This window comes from Lissotriton helveticus, chromosome 10 (genome assembly GCF_964261635.1).
Source record: "Lissotriton helveticus chromosome 10, aLisHel1.1, whole genome shotgun sequence".
Lineage (NCBI taxonomy): Eukaryota > Metazoa > Chordata > Amphibia > Caudata > Salamandridae > Lissotriton > Lissotriton helveticus.
Genome location: NC_136071.1, coordinates 1,143,774,195 through 1,143,795,014, shown reverse-complemented (window position 1 = coordinate 1,143,795,014; position 20,820 = coordinate 1,143,774,195).

The window sequence follows — 20,820 nt, the reverse complement described above, 5'->3', positions numbered from 1 at the left end:
CTGGTCAGACCATTTGCTACTTACTGAGCTTCTCGAGAGCCGGCGATTATAATAGAGGTGATATCGCTCCAGGTGGTCGCCTTGAAGGGATCCCACAGGGTAAAGTCTGAGGTCTCAGGTAGAACTTTTGATTAGAAATATGCTGAGATCTTCCATCGTAGGTCATCAACATTAACCGGGTCCCGCAAGATGGGGTGGAGCCACCAGTGGGAGTGAACAGGGGCATGGTATAGCGGTTTGGCATTGTTGCAGCATCTCCAGATGAGCATGGTCTGAAATGGAGATGTCGGAAATGTGGGCCGACTCCAAGGCCCGGATTAACGTGTGTGAGAGAAAGAAATATTCTATACATGAGTATGAGCGGTGGACGTGTGCGAAGAAGCAATAGTCCTTAGTATCTGGGGATTTGTAGCACCAGGCATCTGTGAGGCCCAGGTCTGTGTGTTCCCTCTTCAACGCTGCAAATATAGCCCCAGAGTGGCCTTGAAGGAGGTAGCGCTGCTTTCTAGATCGGGGTACAAAACAAAATTAAAGTCCCTCACATGATCAAGTGGTCCTCCTCCTGTGATACCTGCTCTTTCAATTCGGTTCTAAGATATGTGTCCTGTACTTGCTTGGGTGCGTACACGTTCAGGAGAGTCAGGGGTTGAGCATTGTGTTGGATCCCGATTTTAATGGAACGGCCTCCCGTGTTGCGCACTATCTTTTGTGCAGAACCGTGCTTTACATATGATTGCAACCCCAGCATTCTTAGTGGGTGAGGGTACCCAGTATTGGTTCGGGTATTTTGGGTAGGCCATGCAGTGTATGTCCGAGTGTTTCTTGGTGGATTTCTTGCAGGAAAATGATGTTAGGGTCATGTATTGGTAGGTATCGCAAATTGCTTATTGGTGGAATTGCCCCTCATGTTGAGGGAGAAAAATGTAATGCACGCTAGTTAACCACTGTGCAAAGAGAGAGGGTCGACCACTGTGATATAGCAAGTGTGGAAGGGTGGCCATCCCACGTGGAAGAGAGCCCAGACCCTGATGTCTCGGCAGGCATATGTGGTGGGTCAAAGTGTTGCTCCCAGTCCCAGAAAAATGATGGAGGAGTGTGGAGGGGAGAGATCAGAGGTCTGTGAAGAGCGTGTGGTTTGGAATAGTTCTCCACTAGTTATGGGTGAATGTCGGAAGAAACTCATTGCGCCCCATCTCAAGCCCTGAGCTCCCCTGGGATAGGATACAGGGAAAGTAGAGAGGGGGTAACATAAACATTAAAGGGCCAACTGTGCCAGAAAACTCTATTCAAGTCCTAGCTTGGGAGAGGGCCATTCTGGAGAAGTCACTCTCCAAGGGGGTGAATTGAGCAGGGGGAGGCATGAAAGACATTTCTGTGGGTCTTTTCAGTCTCTGGCCTCTGCAGCCGATGATTATAGAATGAGGGGTCCTCCCTTTGTGAGGCTAAAGTCCATGGCTGGGGGATCCTGGTAGGCGTCTGCAGTAGAGTTTGAGATTACCAGCTGTGAGGGGATCACTGACTGAAGGATATTTTGGTTTGGAGCGGGTAGTCCCAAGGTTTACGTGCCAACAGGTTGGCCCGGTCAAGTCTGGGTGATATATTGCCTGTAATTGAAGCATGGTAATGCCATCGGGTGTGTCTGGTCCCAGCCCAGGAGGAAGCAACTCAACAGTCACTCAAAAGCAGCTTGAGATCGGGCTGGTCAGTGCGCTTCATCCATGGAGCAGAGGTGTTGGATGATATCTTGGTTAGCTCGGGAGGAGAATTGTTCCTTGTTGTGGGTTCTGTCTTTAACCGGAGGTACCATGGACCATTCAGGGTATATAGCTTCACGAAATGAGGCATAGGAGGGAGATGGGCTATTGTTTTAGGATGCCATCGGAAGGTGCAGAAGTGTGGAAATTAGCCTTTTTAGGGCTCACTGGTGCAGGGGTTCAGCCTTATCTGTCCACTTGTTCTTAAACCAACAAAGAGATTGGCACGGAAGCTGTAATATCAAAGAATAGATTTTATTACCCTCTCATGAGTGGGACTGCGTCAATACAGTACCCTCAGGCCACTTTAGGAGGTAGTCCATAGAATACAGAAACCAAGGGTATCATATACACTATTTACCGCTGAGTAAGCATGAAGACTCAAAGGGGATGTACAGGCATATACAAGAATAGTTATTGACTAACATGGGCATACAAATATTGCTTGGTCAACAAAGTTGGCGGGTGACATTTCTGCTTACATCCGTTAAAACAGCCTGACAGTTACACTCTAAGACAGGTGCATTCTAGCAGCTACAGGCCTTTCTGAGCATGTGCAGTGCTCTGGCTCAGTACTGAAAGAGTTTACTATAGTTGATCACTCAAGCAGAATAGAAAAGCAGGCAAAAGTGAAGACGGAAGAAGAACATGGCTAACTAAAATGGATGGCACGAACAAAATGGCTTCAGCTTATGCTAATGGTAATTTCTGTGATTTCCACGGATGCCCGTTTTAGCATTAGCTAAAGAAATCCGCTATGAATTCATAGAAGCATGGAAGTTATCCTGCACATCTATCCTCATAAATTCATTAATATCCTGATCCATTGCTAGGTGGGCATTTACATTTTGAACATTTTGTTTAACTGGTGAGATACAAGTAGAAATACATAGGGAACCGAGCTTTTGGGTCACATTAAATACAAAGGCAGTGGGAAAAAAGGACTGCACCAATTATATGTAGGGCTGATAATAGCTTTCCGCCCCAAACGGAAAACAGTATCCTAAACCAAACAGTCCAAGTCCATGACCCTGAGTTCTAGTGGATTTCAGTGGCTATTTTAATCAGTTTGGAAATAGCCAACAGCATATGTCTGATGTTATGTCTAAATAAGAACATTTTATTGATAGACCTTCCGGTGTTCTTCTTTATGAGGGCTAGGGTACCAATGATATGCTCGGGGGGGAGCGGAGTAGTATTTATCAAAGTGTGCACAAAATATTTTTCTTACAGAAACAACAATATTCCGAATGCAAATATTAAAGCAACTACACATATTGTCACAAAAACAATCTTTGTGTTGTGGGATCAGGAGGACCAAACGGGGCGATGGGAATTCAGACTAGGAGCCTCAAAGGTCTGCTCCTCCTCAAAAATCTGATGACCAAAGGGGTACATTGTTAAAAAGTACATGGAGAATAGAAGCCACTGTACAACCAGCCAGAGGGGAGTCTTCTCCCTGTGTCCGTCTGAGCCTCACAGACAGGCTCCTATGGTTCATCAAATGTTCACTTCTCCCACGGTGGAGCTGCACAACTTGCAACTCTGGAAAACAATCACGGCCCAAGCTGAGGTAAAACTTTCTTTCAGGATAGGGCAATCACCTTCCAGGGCAAATACCCTCAACAATCCTGTCCAGTGTCTCAGGCAGTGCACCAGTATTCTTCACTTTAATCTAACAGGCACCAAAGGCACAGCACCTGTACCCTGAACTCAAGTCTTTCTCTAACTCCTGTGTTACTCCGCTGTCGTCCTGCTCTGTTGTCGGGCCGCAGATTGTACCCAGTGTGCCCAGGCACCCCTTATCAGCAAACAAAGGTGCAGGCTCACTTTCAGTTGGGGACCAGAACTCAGAGGCCTGATGCTGGCGAATCTGAAGCAACCCTTGTTCCGGAGGGGGGCACCGCAGGCAAAAACCTTCTTGCTCTTGATATCGGTCTGTGCCTCTCTCAGCTAGGCATCAAAAAACTGGAACAAAGCAAATGATCAGTGCTCCATTCTGATTTGTGACCCCGTCCTTCGCCCAAGAGTCGTATGGCAGTGGCAGGGGGGGCGTATAACTCGCATTGCCACGTGGTTAATACATTTTCCTCCTTTCTCCAACAATGCTGAGTAAATAGATTGTGTGTATAGTTAGGGCGTCGACGCGTCTCGATGGTTCTCTTAATTTACAGCAGCAGTGACACGAAGCAGACGCATGAGGCCAGTGCATGTTTCTGACCGCTTTGACGGAGGGCGAACCCAATCAGAAGTATAAAACAATTTCAAAACGGCCCGACATAGCGGCATTCATCCGCACAGCCACAGGATTACGAAAGGTGCTCCACATTTAGGACTTACTCTTTCATGAATATAAAGGAAAATACCGCTTCTCAAGAGAATACCTCTAAAAACTGGATTGGCCTGAATGTAATTTTAAAGGTGCCAACCAGTTAATTGAAGCTTCAAACTAGATTGAATCACGAACGAGCATTCTGCATAAAACCCACACCTTAAAGATAACATAGGAGTCACTAGAAGACTAAGACTGTTTTCCCTTTTCTGAGAAGGTTTATTCTTGAAACAACTGATAAAGAGAGTCATTATGTTTGGTCTTGATAAAGATGGAATAAATTAAGAGAACCATCGAAACGCGTCGACGCCCTAACTATACACACAATCTATTTACTCGGCATTGTTGGAGAAAGGAGGAAAATGTATTAACCACCTGGCAATGAGAGTTATACGCCCTCTCTTTTTTTGGAATATATGTGTTTAACTACAAAGACCAATTAGTTCGGTCTGTTTTGGAAACTCTCTCTTGCTGCTATATTGTGTTTCATTATGAACTTTATCATAAAAAGTAACTGTTTTTATTCTAGTTTTTAATTTGTTGAACTGTAGATAAAGTGTCTTCAGACAGAATATTTTTCACTATTTTTGTAATGAAATAAATGTGATATTTTATTTAATCTATACAGTTGCGTTTGATTTACATGTTGTGTTATCTGTCCCCCATTATATATGGCACAAGTACCTATCAGAGAATGAAGTGTGAGAGAAGAAAGTGAGTGAGATTAATAGTAAGGTGCGAATGGGGAAATTTTCTCTTACCTTAAACACACAGAATTGGTTACCCCAGGGGATCCTTCTTTTATTCTACTGTTATAGTGCCCTAATCCCACTGGGAGTTAAAGGGGCTCCTCTTTATTTTAAAGAGTGGCAGGGGTACACGCTTCTTCCGGTCTTCCACCTTCACCACTGTTATAGCTGCCAGCAACTCTTGTGCTGGTTCCCTTCACCTTGGCCTCAAGCTGGACTTGCGCTGACTTCTCAGGCTGGATCTGATATATTGACCCCTCTGGCAATGGTTGTAAGGCAGCAGATATCTGTTGGTGAACAGAACAGAAATCTTTAGGCACAACATTCAAATAATCAATCAAAAGAGGATATTCTATTTCAGAAACGCCCCTATATTCTTTTACTGGAGAACCTCAAAGTAAAGGAATTTCAAAACAACTATTCTTTGGTGTTTCTTGTGTTAGCAAGCTTGTGTTCCATGAATCATATAGTTCACAATACTTCTTCTACTTGTGATTATTTTTTTCACTACTGTACAGGACTGTAAGAAGAACCATGTTTTGCACTTTATGACCATGCTCTCATATTATAGGTATAGCAGGAAACTCTAGAATTATGAATGTAACAGATATCCATATTACATGAATAACTGACAAATTAATCCTAACATACTAAGTACATAAATCTCTCCAGCAGAACTTGTTGTGGCAAATAAACTCCTATAAGTCTATGTTTTTCTTCAAGATGTTTGCTAAGGATCACACAGGCATTTTCCCTAGCATTGTGAACCATAGGCATCATATATTTTTCACGATCTGGGCCGTGTAATATCATATTCGGGGGAGAATCCTATTTACCAGCTCTAGCACGGGTTGTCAGCTCAATTATATGAACTAACTAATGAGGGACTAGTGATGCCTCTGCGACGCATATAGTGCTGTCATTTTGCCACTTGGGAATTTTAGAACAAAAACTACTAATATATAGTCCCCCTTAAAGGTCAAATAAGTGAACATCAGACTATTCTACCGTCCTTTCATAATTTCATCAGTTTACAGACAGGAGGGGCAGTAATATGGTGTATTTATTTATTAATTTTGTTAATTCTAACAATGTGTTCAAACGGTATTACTTAATAGCCAATTAGACATGCACTGGTGAGGTGCTTTGTCTCTATTTATTTAAGAACATATTTAAAGCCTTCTGTGAAATGAATGACTAAAGCAAGCCCAACCAATTGTCTCATGGCCGTTCCTAGACAGCATAGACAGGCTCAGGAAGGAGAGAGAGAGAGAGAAAGAGAGAGAGCACAACAACAAGCTGCCCTGCGTACTTTCCGCGCAGAATGGCTCACAACAATGCGAATAATAGGCACAAAAAATGAGAAAAAGGACAATGTGTTACTTAATTTTTCTTACCCTTAATTTGCCCAGGAGCTAGTCTTCTACCCCCTTCGACAGTAGGTGACCTAAGCAGGTGACCTCCTGTTGACAAAACACACCACCTTTGGTAGCTGGGCACGGACAGACTTGTAGGAGATAGATAACTAGGAGAAACCACACAAAAGAGGCCATGTCCAATACTATTGGACTGTACCACTTACTACATTTTGGTGTACAAGCACATTGGGCTAACTAGAAAACATGAATCCAATAACCAACAACCAATTCCTTTAGCCTATTGAGCTGTGTAACAAAATAGTGCATTAATGCAAACTTTAATTCATGGCATTTTTATCTGGCCCTAGCACAACAATTTGAAGTTGAAACCATTATTTCTGTATACATGGCAGAGTTATTCTCTGCACATGGCCCACAGACGCTCCTGCCGCTTGATAATGTTACTCAGTAGGATAAACCCCACCCTGCATATCTCCTACACTTGTATTTTTTCTCAAGAAAACAGTGTTATCCCCATCTGCTCCTAACAGAATATGCAATATTTCCTTTTGCTAATGTTACCTAGAACAGGTCTGTGGTGTCCAATCTTATTCCAGGAAGGCTTAATCAAAGCCATAAGTTCATTGAAACAACTAAGTAAATTCTTACATTTCTTAAATGTAGCTAATTTACTAATGAGGATATCCTAAATATTATTAACATGAATTGAGAATTAATTTGACCCTAATTTTCCTAGGCACCTTATAGCCTCAGACATCATTAGAGCAAAGTTTACATTACCTGTAGTGTGTTATCCTGCAATGTTAGAATCAGGAAATGTAATTAACACAAAGGAATGAATTTGTGAAACTACTCTTCAACATTACAAGCAGGTATTATATCTATGTGTTTCCTATTTAGAACAGGTGGCACTGAAGTGTGTGTTTGCATATCATGTGTTATTTGCTGTACACCAAAATAGAAGCAAATCAGCTGAAAAGGAACATGCTCCCCGTTCAATCAAATACAGCCCTGTTTTTTTTATTTGTATTATTACTACAAGGGCTATAGATTAAATGTACAACTTGCTTTTCACAATTATATATGTACGCTGTGATGCGTTCATAGTGTAATGCAGAAATCACACACTGTCACAGTGGCTATCCTCAGATAATAAAAAAATGCTCCAAAACTCCCTGAGTGGACATTTTGCTTTCAGTAGTGGTGGTCAGTTCTAAATACAGAACTTGTCCTCTGACCCTTAAACTTGTTGTCCCCGGTCTGAGCAAGGCTATTCCCATGCGACCTTTATAATTCAAAGTAACTCTCGAGAAGCATGACTGTAGGGCATCCCTGCTCTGTGCCTGAGTGCTGATATTTTTAAAGGTAGGATGCAACTGTTACTCTTTATATTTTTTTTTATCCTTGTGCACTGTGCTTTTCTAGCACCTAACAAATTGGCTCAAAATTTCAGTATACAGAATGCCATAATGCGCTCAGAACTATTGTGCATTAAGGCGCGCAATGTAATTCACATGTCTGTACAGCTACTCTTTGCATGACTTTTAATAGCCTTTGTATTTGACACTGCAGCCATTAGGCCATACTACATTTGAAGTTTGTCACTAAAACACAGTGATATTGGTGTTATTAAGTAAACTAATATTGGCCCTTTTAATTTGGTGTAACAGCATATTTTAACCAGTTGGAGATAGAAATCTTAATGTGCACATTGAATTCTGAATACATACTTTGCACAGGGTAATTTTCTACAGTGCTAAATACTATTGAATTGTCTCAGTAGTGGTATTAGACATTATAACGATCATGATAATGCAAAAACGGTTTTAGTGCAGTAACGTTTAATCATTTTTTTTATGCAGTCATTTTTTTTAATAATGATCACTAACTCTTCCGTTTTTTCTACACACGAAAAGCAAGCTCTCTTCCTTTCCTTCTGTCTTTAAATGCATTTATTCATAAAACTTATAAAACTTCCTTTAAAACTAAGCGCAGAAGCTTTACTCAAAAACAGAACATTTGTTTCACTTTGTCTTTTGAAAAGTAGTAATTATTTACCATTAGAACCACAGATGTGCTTTTTTAGGAAAGCAACAAGAAAGAAAGTCCTTACTTTTATCCTTTCTCTTTTATCCACCATAAAGAAGCAGTATTTTTAACTTTTAAAATTAGTAGTCTTTAATGCATGTGCTTTAAAACCTAGTTGCCACTGTGTCAGCTGTGTTTTATGACCTCTGCTCTGACAGACAACTTCCTTCAGACAGACAACTTGAGCAGCTGTTAAAAGCTCTCTTTCTGGTGCTAAGAGTGAGGCTTAATAAAAACCTGGGGCCTTATTTATGAAGGCCTTGCGCCACCGATGCGTCACTTTTTCCCATGTTAAAAGTGACGCACCGGCGGCGCAAGGCCTTCATAAATCTGCCCCCAGGCATTCAAAGCAAGTCTTAATCTATTGGCAGTGTGGTAAAAGAACACTTTTATTTTAGCTGCAACCAATTACTCATATAATGTGAATGCCTTTTGATATTTATTATAATATATCTAAGGATAATGCCGCAACATTTTGTATTGAGTCCTAGTTGTGTAAAAGACACAAATTTGATTTTTTTTCTGTGAGGTCTACTTTTTCCTATTGAGTTTTAATTCTAATTTTTTACCATTGTGGCAATATAATAATTGAACGTTCATACATCTATACTTTGTGACTGCTTTTACTCTCTAAAGTCGTGTGCAGCTGTTAACATATTTTATATAATTTATTCTTTGAAATTTAAAGTGTAATTCTTCCAATGGCATCTGCAGAACACAATGACGTCAACAAACCAAATTGAGCTCATTCCAGATATTTTCAAGAAGGGGCCACACACTCATAACACACAACACAGTTTGCTGAGCTAAGCCATTCTTACACAAAGAGCACAGTCGCTACTCACTCAGGCAAGTACTTCACAAGCATCACCACCGGTGTCAGTCCTCAATCCTCATAAACACTCAAACACACAATCAAACCACAAATCAACACTATGACAAAAACAAGAGGCAGCCCACAGACTGTACTCAAACCAAATCAATTGTAAATCATATTTACAAACAAATGAGCTCTGAAAAGCAGTCCAGAGACTGCCCCAAGACAAGTAAACAGCCCAAAGACTGCTCCATGTTACAAATATCATAAAGCCTTTTCCTTGTATATTCGTTCCACAGTGTACTATATATTATGGAAGAAATACCGTATTTAAAATAAATAAACCTATTAAGTGCCCCCTCTAGGGGAGCAGGATGACTATTTTCTAGATTCATATTGGTACCTCCAAGACAGTAACACTTTATACGAAGTGTGCTAGGAATAGGCACGCCCAAAAATATTGTAACAGAATATAATATTATAACTAAAGTAGTACTTATCCCAAATATAGTACTTACCCCAAACATATCAAAATTAGAGACAAAACATCTCCTCATTACCTGCCTTTGTACATTGCAATATACAAACAAAATCAGACCAGAATCTTGGCCAAGCAAATCCAAAACAAGAGTGTCGCTTCAGCGACCTTACCAAACCAAAGTCTCCAACCTCCACCTGCCAAGCTCTGGGTTGACCTAATGGTCACTGGAAAAAAAATTCAACAATGGAGATCTCAGTCTGGACTGGCCAACACCTGGAGGGTCAGATCGGGAAAACCGGAAAACATGTTGGTCTGCAATGACAAAGGGCCTCCTCGTGCAGTGTACGTCCTCAGTAGATTCTTGTCTTCCATCAAGACCACTCCCTTGGATAGCCGTGTCTCCGATGAGCCCCAGGTTGGGTGCCAATTTGTGGAAATGAGCCTTTTTAGGGACTTACTGGTGCGGGGGCTCACCCTTATCTGTCCACTTGTTCTTAAGCCAACAAAGAAGAGATTGGCACAGAAGCTATAATATCAAAGAATAGATTTTATTAACCTCTCATGAGTGGGACCACGTCAATGCAGTACCCTCAGGCCACTGTAGGAGGTAGTCTATAGAATACAGAAACCAAGGGTATTATATACCCTATTTACCGCTGAGTAAGCATGAAGACTCAAAGAGGAGGAAAAGGCATATACAAGAATAGTTTTTGACTAACATGGGCATACAAATATTGCTCAGTCAACAAAGTGGGAGGGGAGATGTTAGAAATGGGATCCCTGGTTGGCTAAGGCTTGCGTCAAAGCCAGGTAGAGACCACCACTCTAGTCAGGGCAAGGGAGTTACACGCCAAAAATAAACCCTGCTAACCCCCTTGGTAGCTTGGCATGAGCAGTCAGGCTTATCCCAGAGGCCATGTGTAAAGCATTTGCACACGCCCACAGCAACGACAACCCAGGCACACTACAAAAGGAACTCCACACAAGGTTATATCAAAAATAATGTTTGTATTCTCATTACACATTAGAATAGTAAACACATAATATACATGGTGCCACCTGGCACTGGGTCATATCAACAAGTGACTATATACACCTGACACGGCCCAGGACCACTGTCAGAACCATCACAGAGTGAACTTAGTAAAAGTAAAACATATTATAAACGTCCAACCAGTACTCACTCGTAACCACTGTATTGAGCATCAGACTGTAATATAAACTACATTATGTACAGTATCACATTAGGCACGAATTACATTCTGCGCCAAGCTCCCCAGCATAAACACATTATGCAATCCTCTCATAAGTCTAAACCCATTAGACCCTAACCTCCTAAGAATAACTCACATTAGGAAATAATCTCAGTGGAACATAATCTCACTAGCATAAACCATAATATGCAAAACAACCTCATAATCATAAAACTACATTTAGAGGTATAAAACAGGGTGCGTAAATCATACTACAACAATCACATCGCCTAGCACCACATAAAACTCACATTTAGCACATAGTCTTCTAAAAAGACCATAGTAGCGGCATTACTCACACTAGGCCCTGGCGCCCTATTTATCTCACAGTCCTCCTGGCCAATTGGCCATCTCAAAAAGGGGCTCAAATGCCCTGCCTCCAGAATGTCAGAGCTGCTGCCTAGCAGCTGAATCCAAGGTGCGCCACTGTGCAAACCTAAACATAGCGGCTGACACTAAGTGCTGCACAGCGGTGAATGTTAGGGGCAAAGGAGTGCATCTCACTCCTAACTCAGACATGTCCCCAAAGCACTGTGGGCCTAAACGATGCAGCTGCCCACTACTTGCTGGGCAACTGTGAAGATCAAGTAAGGGCCTGGGCTCTCACTGGGCCCTTGGGACATCTTGCAAAACGTTGCAGCTGCCCGCGCTGGTGCGGCGCAGCTGTGAGTAATGGGAGGGGGCCCTGGCATGACTGTGCCCTCGGGGCCTCACTGGGGCTCTCTAAAGATCATGCCCCCAAAGCGTGGCAGCTTCCCTTCTAGCAAGCGGGGCAGCTGGAGAACAAAACTGGAGGGCATGGGCACCTCCAGGCCCTTAAACAACAATGTGCACGGATCGGACCGCCCCTAAGCCCCAGCAAAGGGTTCCTCAAGTCCAGATGGGAAGCCCTGGGAGAGCCTCAGTGCAGGATATGGCTCTGGCTGCGGCCTGCTGCAGTGTCTAAAGATAGCGGGGGCAGCAAAGTCAGGGCAGATACAGCTGTGGTCAAGCGAGGTGTACAGAGAGAGCAGATGATATCCAGCCCGTCTCGATCACAGTGATGGGGAACAGGCTCTGCAAGGCCATCCGGGGCTGACCGCCGGCTCCATTGCAGGCCTCAAGATGATGGCTCCGGCCGCGGTGCATCCCAGCTCCGCTCAGGCTACCTTACGTGTCTGGGATGTCCTGCTCGTCACCCCGGTGGCACGCAGTGTTTCACGGCTCAGGGCAGTAGCAGTGGCAAGTAGGCAGGCCCCAATGCGGAGAGATCAGCTTTAGCAGGCCCGTCGAGGCACCTCTCACTCCATCAGCAGCTTGTCCACGCCACCACCCACGGAGTTCAAAAAAGAGTTTCCTCTATGGGAAGTTTCTCCAGGCCAGGACAAATTGCTCAGAAGAGGAAAAAATTTGAATACAGGCAGAAGAAATGTATAAATGCTTCAAGGCGAGAGGATATCTCACTCAAGTGCTAGATGATGCATTAAGGTGGCCGATGGAGAAAAAAACAAGAAATCTCCTAACTGTGAAACCAAAACATAAAAAGGAAGACTTTGAAATATCTAGGTACATTATGAACTTCAATATGTCCAGCTCTGAGGTCAAGAAAGTGCTAAAAGACAATTGAAAAATTCTTAGGATGAATGATGACCTCAGATGCTTGCTACCAGAGGCACCGAACATCACGCACAGGAAGACAGCATCACTTGGGGACCTTTTAACAAAACTTTTTTTAATCCTATCAGACCAATACAATATGTAATTGGGATGTGGTTATCAAGTACGAAACAAGGTTTCTGGAAATGCCAAATGTGCAAAGCCTGAGCTCATGGACTGAATCTAATGGAATTTAAGACAACCCATGGAAATATCAGAAAAATAAATGAATCGATAACTTATTTTTTTTTTTCTTTTTTTTTTAAAGGTTTTATATAGCGTGCGGCTACTCAAAAGAGTGTCCCGACGCTTTGAATTGCACACTAACACAACAGGGAGATAAAGTAAAAAGAGACCAGAGAGGAAGAAAACCTAACTAGGGGCCAGAACTAAGAAATAAAAAGCCAGGTTTTGAGTCCTTTCCTAAAGGCCAACAGATTAGGAATGCTACGCAGGGGCACAGGCAGTTTATTCCACAACTGAGGCGCTAGTAGTTTAAAAGAGCGGCCACCGATGCGGGCTCTCTTCACGCGAGGAACCGCCGCAAGGGACAGGGCTTCAGACCTAAGTGACCTGGCAGGACGGTAGAAAGTCAACCTTTTCTGAAGATATTTTGCTCCGGAGGCGTGCAAGGCTTTGTGTGCCAGAGTGAGAGTCTTAAAAATTATCCGCTTATGAAACAACATTTGTGGTTTATGTTTGAGACTGCACTTATAGCAAAAAATATATTGAAAGCACTGTTAACATGCTTAAGCTTCGTCTCTTGCAACATATATGTACAGTAAAGAAGAAGTATTTTTCTTACAACATGGCTAAGCACATCTGGGATGTCCATAAAGGAGACATTGCCAATATGAAATCATTTATACATCATGTAACAAAGAAACCGATGAGTGGCAATAGAGACCTGAAGCTACGGAGAGCAGAGTCAAGATAGATATTGTTAATGGGAACAGAGCACCCTTGGGGTTTAAATTCAGATGCCGACCTCCACATTCATCTACAATTGTCCCCCAAAATCTGACACTCCACAACTCTGCTTTACCATCTTTTAGGCAATGTAGTTATGCCATTTGATGAAACTAAGCACGTTTGCTCTTTATAGTGATATATGCATCCTTTATCTTTTGGACATTTTATATGCCCCCTTACATATTTTAGGAAGCTACTCTGTGGATCATATTGGTTAACTGCACATGCCAAAGAGGGACAGTACACTGATATACAATGAGGCTTGAGGATGGTAGTGGAGGGAGATGTGTGCACTATAATCTTGGAATATGCAAAAGTGATATGGTCTGGAATTATGGAATGTTGAGATTGAAGTGGTGAACTCAATGCACTATACAGAAATCTTGGTGATTTGAACCACATCAGTTCAGATCATTCAGGATAATATTAATGCATTTGCACTTTATATCAACATGGTTATGTATTGTAAAAGGATTCAACGAGGGAGATGTAGGCACTGAAATCTTGGTATATGCAAATGTAACATGGTCTAGAATTATGGAATGTTGAGATTGAAGTGGTGAACTCTGGGTACTTTACAGAATTATTGGCAATTTGAACCACATCATTGCAGATATTTCATGATTATATTAATGCATATGCACGTTATATCAACATGGCCATGTACTGTAACAGGATCCAATGCATTTGCACTTCAAGATCGGACATCATTTTGTTGCATTTGCACTTTATTTCATACATATTGCACCGCATTTTCAAATGACAAGGATAAGATATGAAAATAAGCGAATTATAGGATGTATTTGTACTTTAAACTGCTCTGGGATATGAACATGTTTGTATTCTGAAAAACTAAGCCAGCCCAGACCTTTCATGGAATTGTTAATGCATTCATATTTTATATAAGTATGGTTAGTGATTGGCATAGGAGTAAATGCACTTGCACTTCAAGATCTGATATTATTTGAAAACATTTGCACTTTATGCCATAAAGACTTGCATTTCAGTTCCAGTTGAAAAGGCTACAGAACTGAGTGAATTTTAGCTCTTGATGTCTGCATGTTGACATGCTAGCCTAGGGCGTAGGATCATAACATTAAATTAATCCAATATATTCTGGAAGTGAACATTCTGTAATAATATAATAGCACAGAGACATTGGGCATAGAACTCCTGAATACTAGAACTGGCATTTTAATATTGTACCAAGCAAATTCTTCTAATTCTTTATATCCTTGTGAATTGTTGGAAAAGACATCTTCCCTTTAACATTGTTAATGTTTAAATCATACTGGTACTTTACTGTGTATATGAATCATACTGTATGGCATACAATGAATTGGATATAATGTGATGCACAAATTAATACAATGGTCCCTTGAAAGGATGAATTTTAAGGAAAGGGGATGCCAATGTGGAAACATTGATAACCCGTTATGTTCAGAGTTCTCTCTTATACCCTTGTGAAATTAATAAAATGTGTCACAGATGTATGTGTACAACGCTGAAAAAGAAAATGGTGACTGGGTTATACCACTTTGAAAAGAGACAGAACTAATGTTAGTGCTCCAGTTGGTGAACTTCTTTGATTGGTGATGGGTAAAGGATTATTCCTTTAGATCGACACTGTAGCAAGAGACTATATGACCCTGTTGAAGGCTATGGTCAAAATGCGTAGATCACTTTTTTCTTGCACCTTAATGTAGATTAATAAACTAAACATTTCAATGATATACGGACCTGTGCCTCCTACTTTTTTTTCCGTTGGATGACTGGGGTGGAGATGTTTTAATGGACACGGATATGTGAGAAATGTTCATGGGGAATATATATAATATATATATATATAAATATCTATCTATCTATCTATATATATATATATATATATATATATATATATATATATAGAGAGAGAGAGAGAGAGAGAGAGAGATTTTATATATGTGTGTGTGTGTTTATGTATGTATATGGTAAACAGTCTCAATATCGACTTTTTTATTTCGAAAGACAATAATATCGAGTTCAAAATTTCGGAGGGACAGAATATCGAAATCAAGAATATTAACAACCAGAATATCGACCTGAAGGTAAGAAATATTGTTTTTGTTAATAGCGAAGTTAGTAATATCGATAGCAAAAATATCGATGTTACTAATATCGATATTATTATTAGTGTTATGTATTTTATATGTTTGTTTTTATAATTTTTGTTAATTATTGTACTAGTTTTAAAATATATGTATTAGATTTTTAGAAGTTTGGAATAATGTATTTAAGTAAATTATGCGTTTTAGTACCTTAGCGGGTTGTGGGTTTATAGGGGAATAGGGTAGGAAGTAATTTAATTATAGTAAATTAATTAAATATTTTTTAGGAATTATTAAATATTTTTTTTTTATATTTCTTTTTATTAAATCATAAAGCACACATACAAACCAAAAATAAAATCTATGGGGAGCCAAAATATTACAATACTTTGGTGTGCAGAAAAACAGAAGTACATGTTCCACATTAAAATCTCAGGGGTAATTGGTGTCGGGTACATCTTCATCAGGGCTGGGCTCAGGGGGGGCACATATATCACCCCTGTAACTGTTCCATGGTCCCCATATCTTCCCCCACTTACGAGGGCACCCTCTCGCCACATATACCGACTTTTCCCGCACCATACACCAGTCCAGGTCCTCCGCCCACTTGGTGACCCCTGGTGTCTGACTGGCGCCCCAGAGCTGAGCAATGTTGTGCTTGGCAACCATATTCGCCAATGTCACCCATTGTTTCTGGGACTCATTCATGTCAGACGGTTCCCAAACATCCAACAGACAACGCCGAGCCTCGTGTCTCATTTCGGTGCCCAACGCCTGGCTCAGCTCCACATGCATGGTCGACCAGAATTCCTGCACTCGCTCACAATGCCACAATATATGCATTAGGGTACCATCCTCCGCACATCCCCTCCGACACGCACCACTATCAGCACGTCCCATACGAACCAGAAGCGGCCCCGTAATATATGATCTATGCAAGATTTTCAACTGAACCAACCTCAGCTGCATCTGAATCGCCACCTCCTTGGGAGAGGCCACCGCTGCTATCCAGTCCTCATCATCCAGTTCCAATCCATCCTCACACCACTGGGCCCTGATCTTCCACCGTGGATCCTCTGAAAGATTCACCAGCTTACGGTATATCAGGGAAATCGTCTTTTCAGGGATATGTCCATCCAATACTCGGTCCTCCAGAGTAAGCATGGGCGCAAAATCCGTTCCGCTCGCGGATTTTTGGGATTTTCGGTAAATCCGCAATCCGCGAACTCTCGCGGATGTGGCGAAAATACGCAAATCCGCGCGCGGCGGATTTTTTGCTCGTGTTCGCACTGCTCGCGGGCCCCGGCGCGGGCAGCAACAATCTCGCACTCGCGAAATTACAAAAATTACAATTGGGGAGGGGTGAAGGAAGTGACCCAGTCTCCAACTTCCTCTTCCTGTCCAGCAAGCTCCTCCCATTGCTTAGTCCATTTCCTGGCCACTTTGAATTCGATCTTGACTGGGAAGGATTACTTTTTGTGGATGCTGCTGGAGATTTGGCTTTGAGGCCATTTGGATTACTTTTTGATTAGAAATTTGATTTACAAGTAAGTTGATAAGTTGATGTTGTTTGTTTGTGGTGATTTTTGTGTGTGTTTTTCGACTTTTTGGGGTGGGTTTGGGGGGTGGCTATGTGTGGGAGGCCATTTTGAGGCATGGTCCTGCAGGTCCTGGCCATGTGGATGGGGTCAAGCGGCCATTTTGAAGTCAGGCAGTGTGCTTTGTGCCCTATGCCCACCCAGTCTGCTCTGATTGCTTTCATTATGCCCAGGGGGCCTCGAACTCCCGTGGATTACCCGAAAATCGGATTTTATAAAAAAAAAATTGCCTGTGTTCGCACTGCTCGCGTCCCGCGCCAACAATCTCGCACTTGCGAAATTGTAAAAAAATTACAATTCTGCACATGAATTGAAAACTACCAGGCTTAGTTATGGGTGCATGCATGATACAACTGTTTTTTTTAATTTTAACATTATTCTGGCCAGGGCATGGATGGCATTGGATTGTTGTGATTTTTGTGTGTTTTATGACTTTTTGGGGTGGTGTTGGGGGCTTGCTATGTGGGTGGGGGCCATTTTATTGCCTGGTCCCGTGTGGGTGGGGGTCTAGGGGCCATTTTTAAGCCAGTTTGTGTGCTTTGTGCCATAGGCCTGCACCCAGTGTGCTGTGATTTTATCATGCCCAGGGGGCCCAGGCCAGAATTCGTCTGTTCGCGGATTTTGCTGGTTTTTCGCCACGTTCGCGTCGTGAAGCAACAATCTCGCACTCGCGAAATTGCAAACATTGCAATTCTGCACCAGAAAACCACCAGCAGGCAGCCTAAACCTTCTGAAACTTGATGGATGGCATTGGATTGTGGTGATTTGATTGGTGTTGTGTTTTTTGACTTTTTGGAGTAGGGGTTGGGGGCTGGCTATGTTGGTGGGGGCCATTTTGAGGCATGGTCCTGGCCATGTGGATGGGGGTCAAGTGGCCATTTTGAAGGCAGGCAGTGAGCTTTGTGCCATAGGCCTGCACCCATTTTGCCTTGCTTTCACCCATTTAGCCCAGGGGGAGTCAGTGGTACATGAAACTATAACCCTCTCTGTGTGTGCTCTCTTGGATCAATGTTAAATTCCTGTTTCCCAAAAATTTAGCTAATCCTAATTTTGAAATTTCCATATTGTGTGGTGTGCATGTGAGTATTCATAAATGCCTACTTGCAAACTATTTATTGATGCGCTACATATGCAACATATATTTACTGATGTTCCTCTGTCTTCGTTTGCTTTTAGGTGCACAAAGTCAATAACTCCGCATCATCGTTGAGCATCAGTGCCAGGAAGAAGTCCTGCTGCGGCCTGTTGTTCCGACATCTGAAGAAGATGGCTCCAAAAAGAGGTGCCCGTAGCTCCTCTTGCAAGAAAAATGTCTCTACTAAGGAGAAGAAGAAGCAAGTGGCACCACTTACCAAGGAGACTGGTGGCTCGACCACTACATTTTGGGGGAAATAACAAAGGCCCGCCATGAGTGCTGCACAGGTAGCCTGTTTAGTAGTTCAATCACCAACGACCAGTAATGTTGGCTCATCGCAAGAAAGTAGCAGCACACCATCAACACAGGTTGTAACTCATCTCACAAGTACTATTCAACAACCAAAGCCGCAACAACAACTGCATGGGCTACTAGTACAAGCACAAGTACATGCGCAAGGAGCTGTCCGAGAAGGAGCTATCCGAGAAGGAGCTGTCCGAGAAGGAGCTGGCCGAGAAGGAGAAGGCCGAGAAGGAGAAGGCCGAGAAGGAGAAGGCCGAGAAGGAGAAGGCTGAGAAGTAGAAGGCCGAGAAGGAGAAGGCCGAGAAGGAGAAGGCCGAGAAGGAGAGGTCCATGGAGAGTTGCAAGTAGAGGTCAGTGAAGAGGCCCATGTAGCGGCGCATGGAGCGGTGCAAGTGCCCACAATGGTTGTTCTTCCAGAAGTAGGGGCACAGGAGGAAATTGACTTTGGAGCCGGGGTATCATGTCAGGAAGACGAAGGCATTCCTCCTGATGATTCATTTTCTCCCAGCTCCCCACCAAGGAAAAGATCAAGGAGTGTGTGTAGAAGTTCCTCTTCAAGCCCCGCTCCATCAGATGATGATCTGGATCTAGATTGTCAACCATCTCCGACGTCTGAGAGGGAGGCACATCATGAGCTGCGAAAGGTATCAAATGTTAAAAGGAAGGGCCCCGGAAAGCTCATACTTATGGATCCGAACGTCGGACTTGATGAAGTGGTGCATTCTGATGTTGTTGAACAGGATGACAGCAATGACCTAGTCATCACACACGTCATTCCAGCCACACCGGCCATGCAGCAGACAGACATTTATACCCTATCCCGACGTCATGCTGAGCGTGACCCTGGCGACGTGGCACTGGTAGCACCACCAACGCAGTCAAGTAGTACAACAAGTTCAACAAAACCTACAGCTCCCATATTTTCTCCCCAGAGGGGGACTCCATCCAGCTCGACTCCCTCAAGTAGGGTTGCTGCAATAATTGCACAACCCAGTAGATGTCTGCAAGGCTCATCCACCACTGCTTCATCTGGCATTGGCAGTATCATCTCGTGCGGCAAAACCAGAAGTTTCCAGTCCCCAGTTTGGAACTTTTTTAGTGTCCATGCAAAGTATGATAACATAGCCGTTTGTTGCATTTGTAAGACTAGAGTTAGCCGTGGTAAGACTGGTACCAACTATGGAACCGGAGGCCAGATAGGTCATCTTCAAAGAAGGCACGCTATCGAATGGTTTGCGCACCTAGCAAACATCAAGGGAAAGCAATCCCAAAGGGCAAGTGGCCAAAATATACCCATACTAGGTGTTTCATCTGAAGATGACGGGGAGGTAGAAGAAGCGTCAGACATTTGTCCGGTTGCACCCAGTACCCCTGGCAGCACTACACCCTCCGGAACACATAGGAGGCACACTGAGAGTCTGGGAGACACACCAATGCGGAAAATGGCAACACTGAGCAGAAGTGGGTCGAAGAAGGCATCAGCATCATCCAGTAAATTTGTCCAGCGCACCATTTCAGCCATGTTCTCCTCAGATGCGCAATTTCAACGCAACCACCCAACTGTACGCCTGTATAACACTAAGCTGGCTAAAATGCTAGCGGTGGACCTTCTCCCTTTTTCGTTTGTCGAAAATGTGGGTTTTCTTGAACTCGTGGCAACACTGGCCCCTAAATGGAAGGTTCCTAGCCGGTTCTATTTTGCCAGGGTTGCTGTTCCAGCACTACATAAAGAGGTGCTTGAGTTGGTTGGGGCAGCTTTGCAGAAGAGTGCAGTTCACACTATACACCTGACAACAGACATGTGGACCAGTTGCCAAGCCCTTGATTACATGTGCATCACTGCACACTGGGTCTCCTTTTCAGGGGTTGCACAACAGATAAATGCAGGTGGTGACTTGGTCGAGATTTTTAAGGGTGCTCGTAAACATGCAACATTAGCCATGTTTGGCATGGAGAAAAGTCATACTGCAGTCAACATTTTGGATGACTTTAACAAAAAGGTCTCACAATGGCTGCCCCCAAGAAATTGCAAGGTTGGTTATGTTTCTACTGATAATGGCAGCAATATAGTTAAGGCCATGGAGAACGGTTACTATTTCAGAGTGCCGTGTTTGGCGCACTGTATGAACCTTGTCGTGCAAAAGTTCTTGAAAAAAGAACTTGCAGTCGACCAAATACTGACCATCTGCAGAAGAATATGCACACACTTCAACCATTCTTTTAAGGCCCGGAAGGAG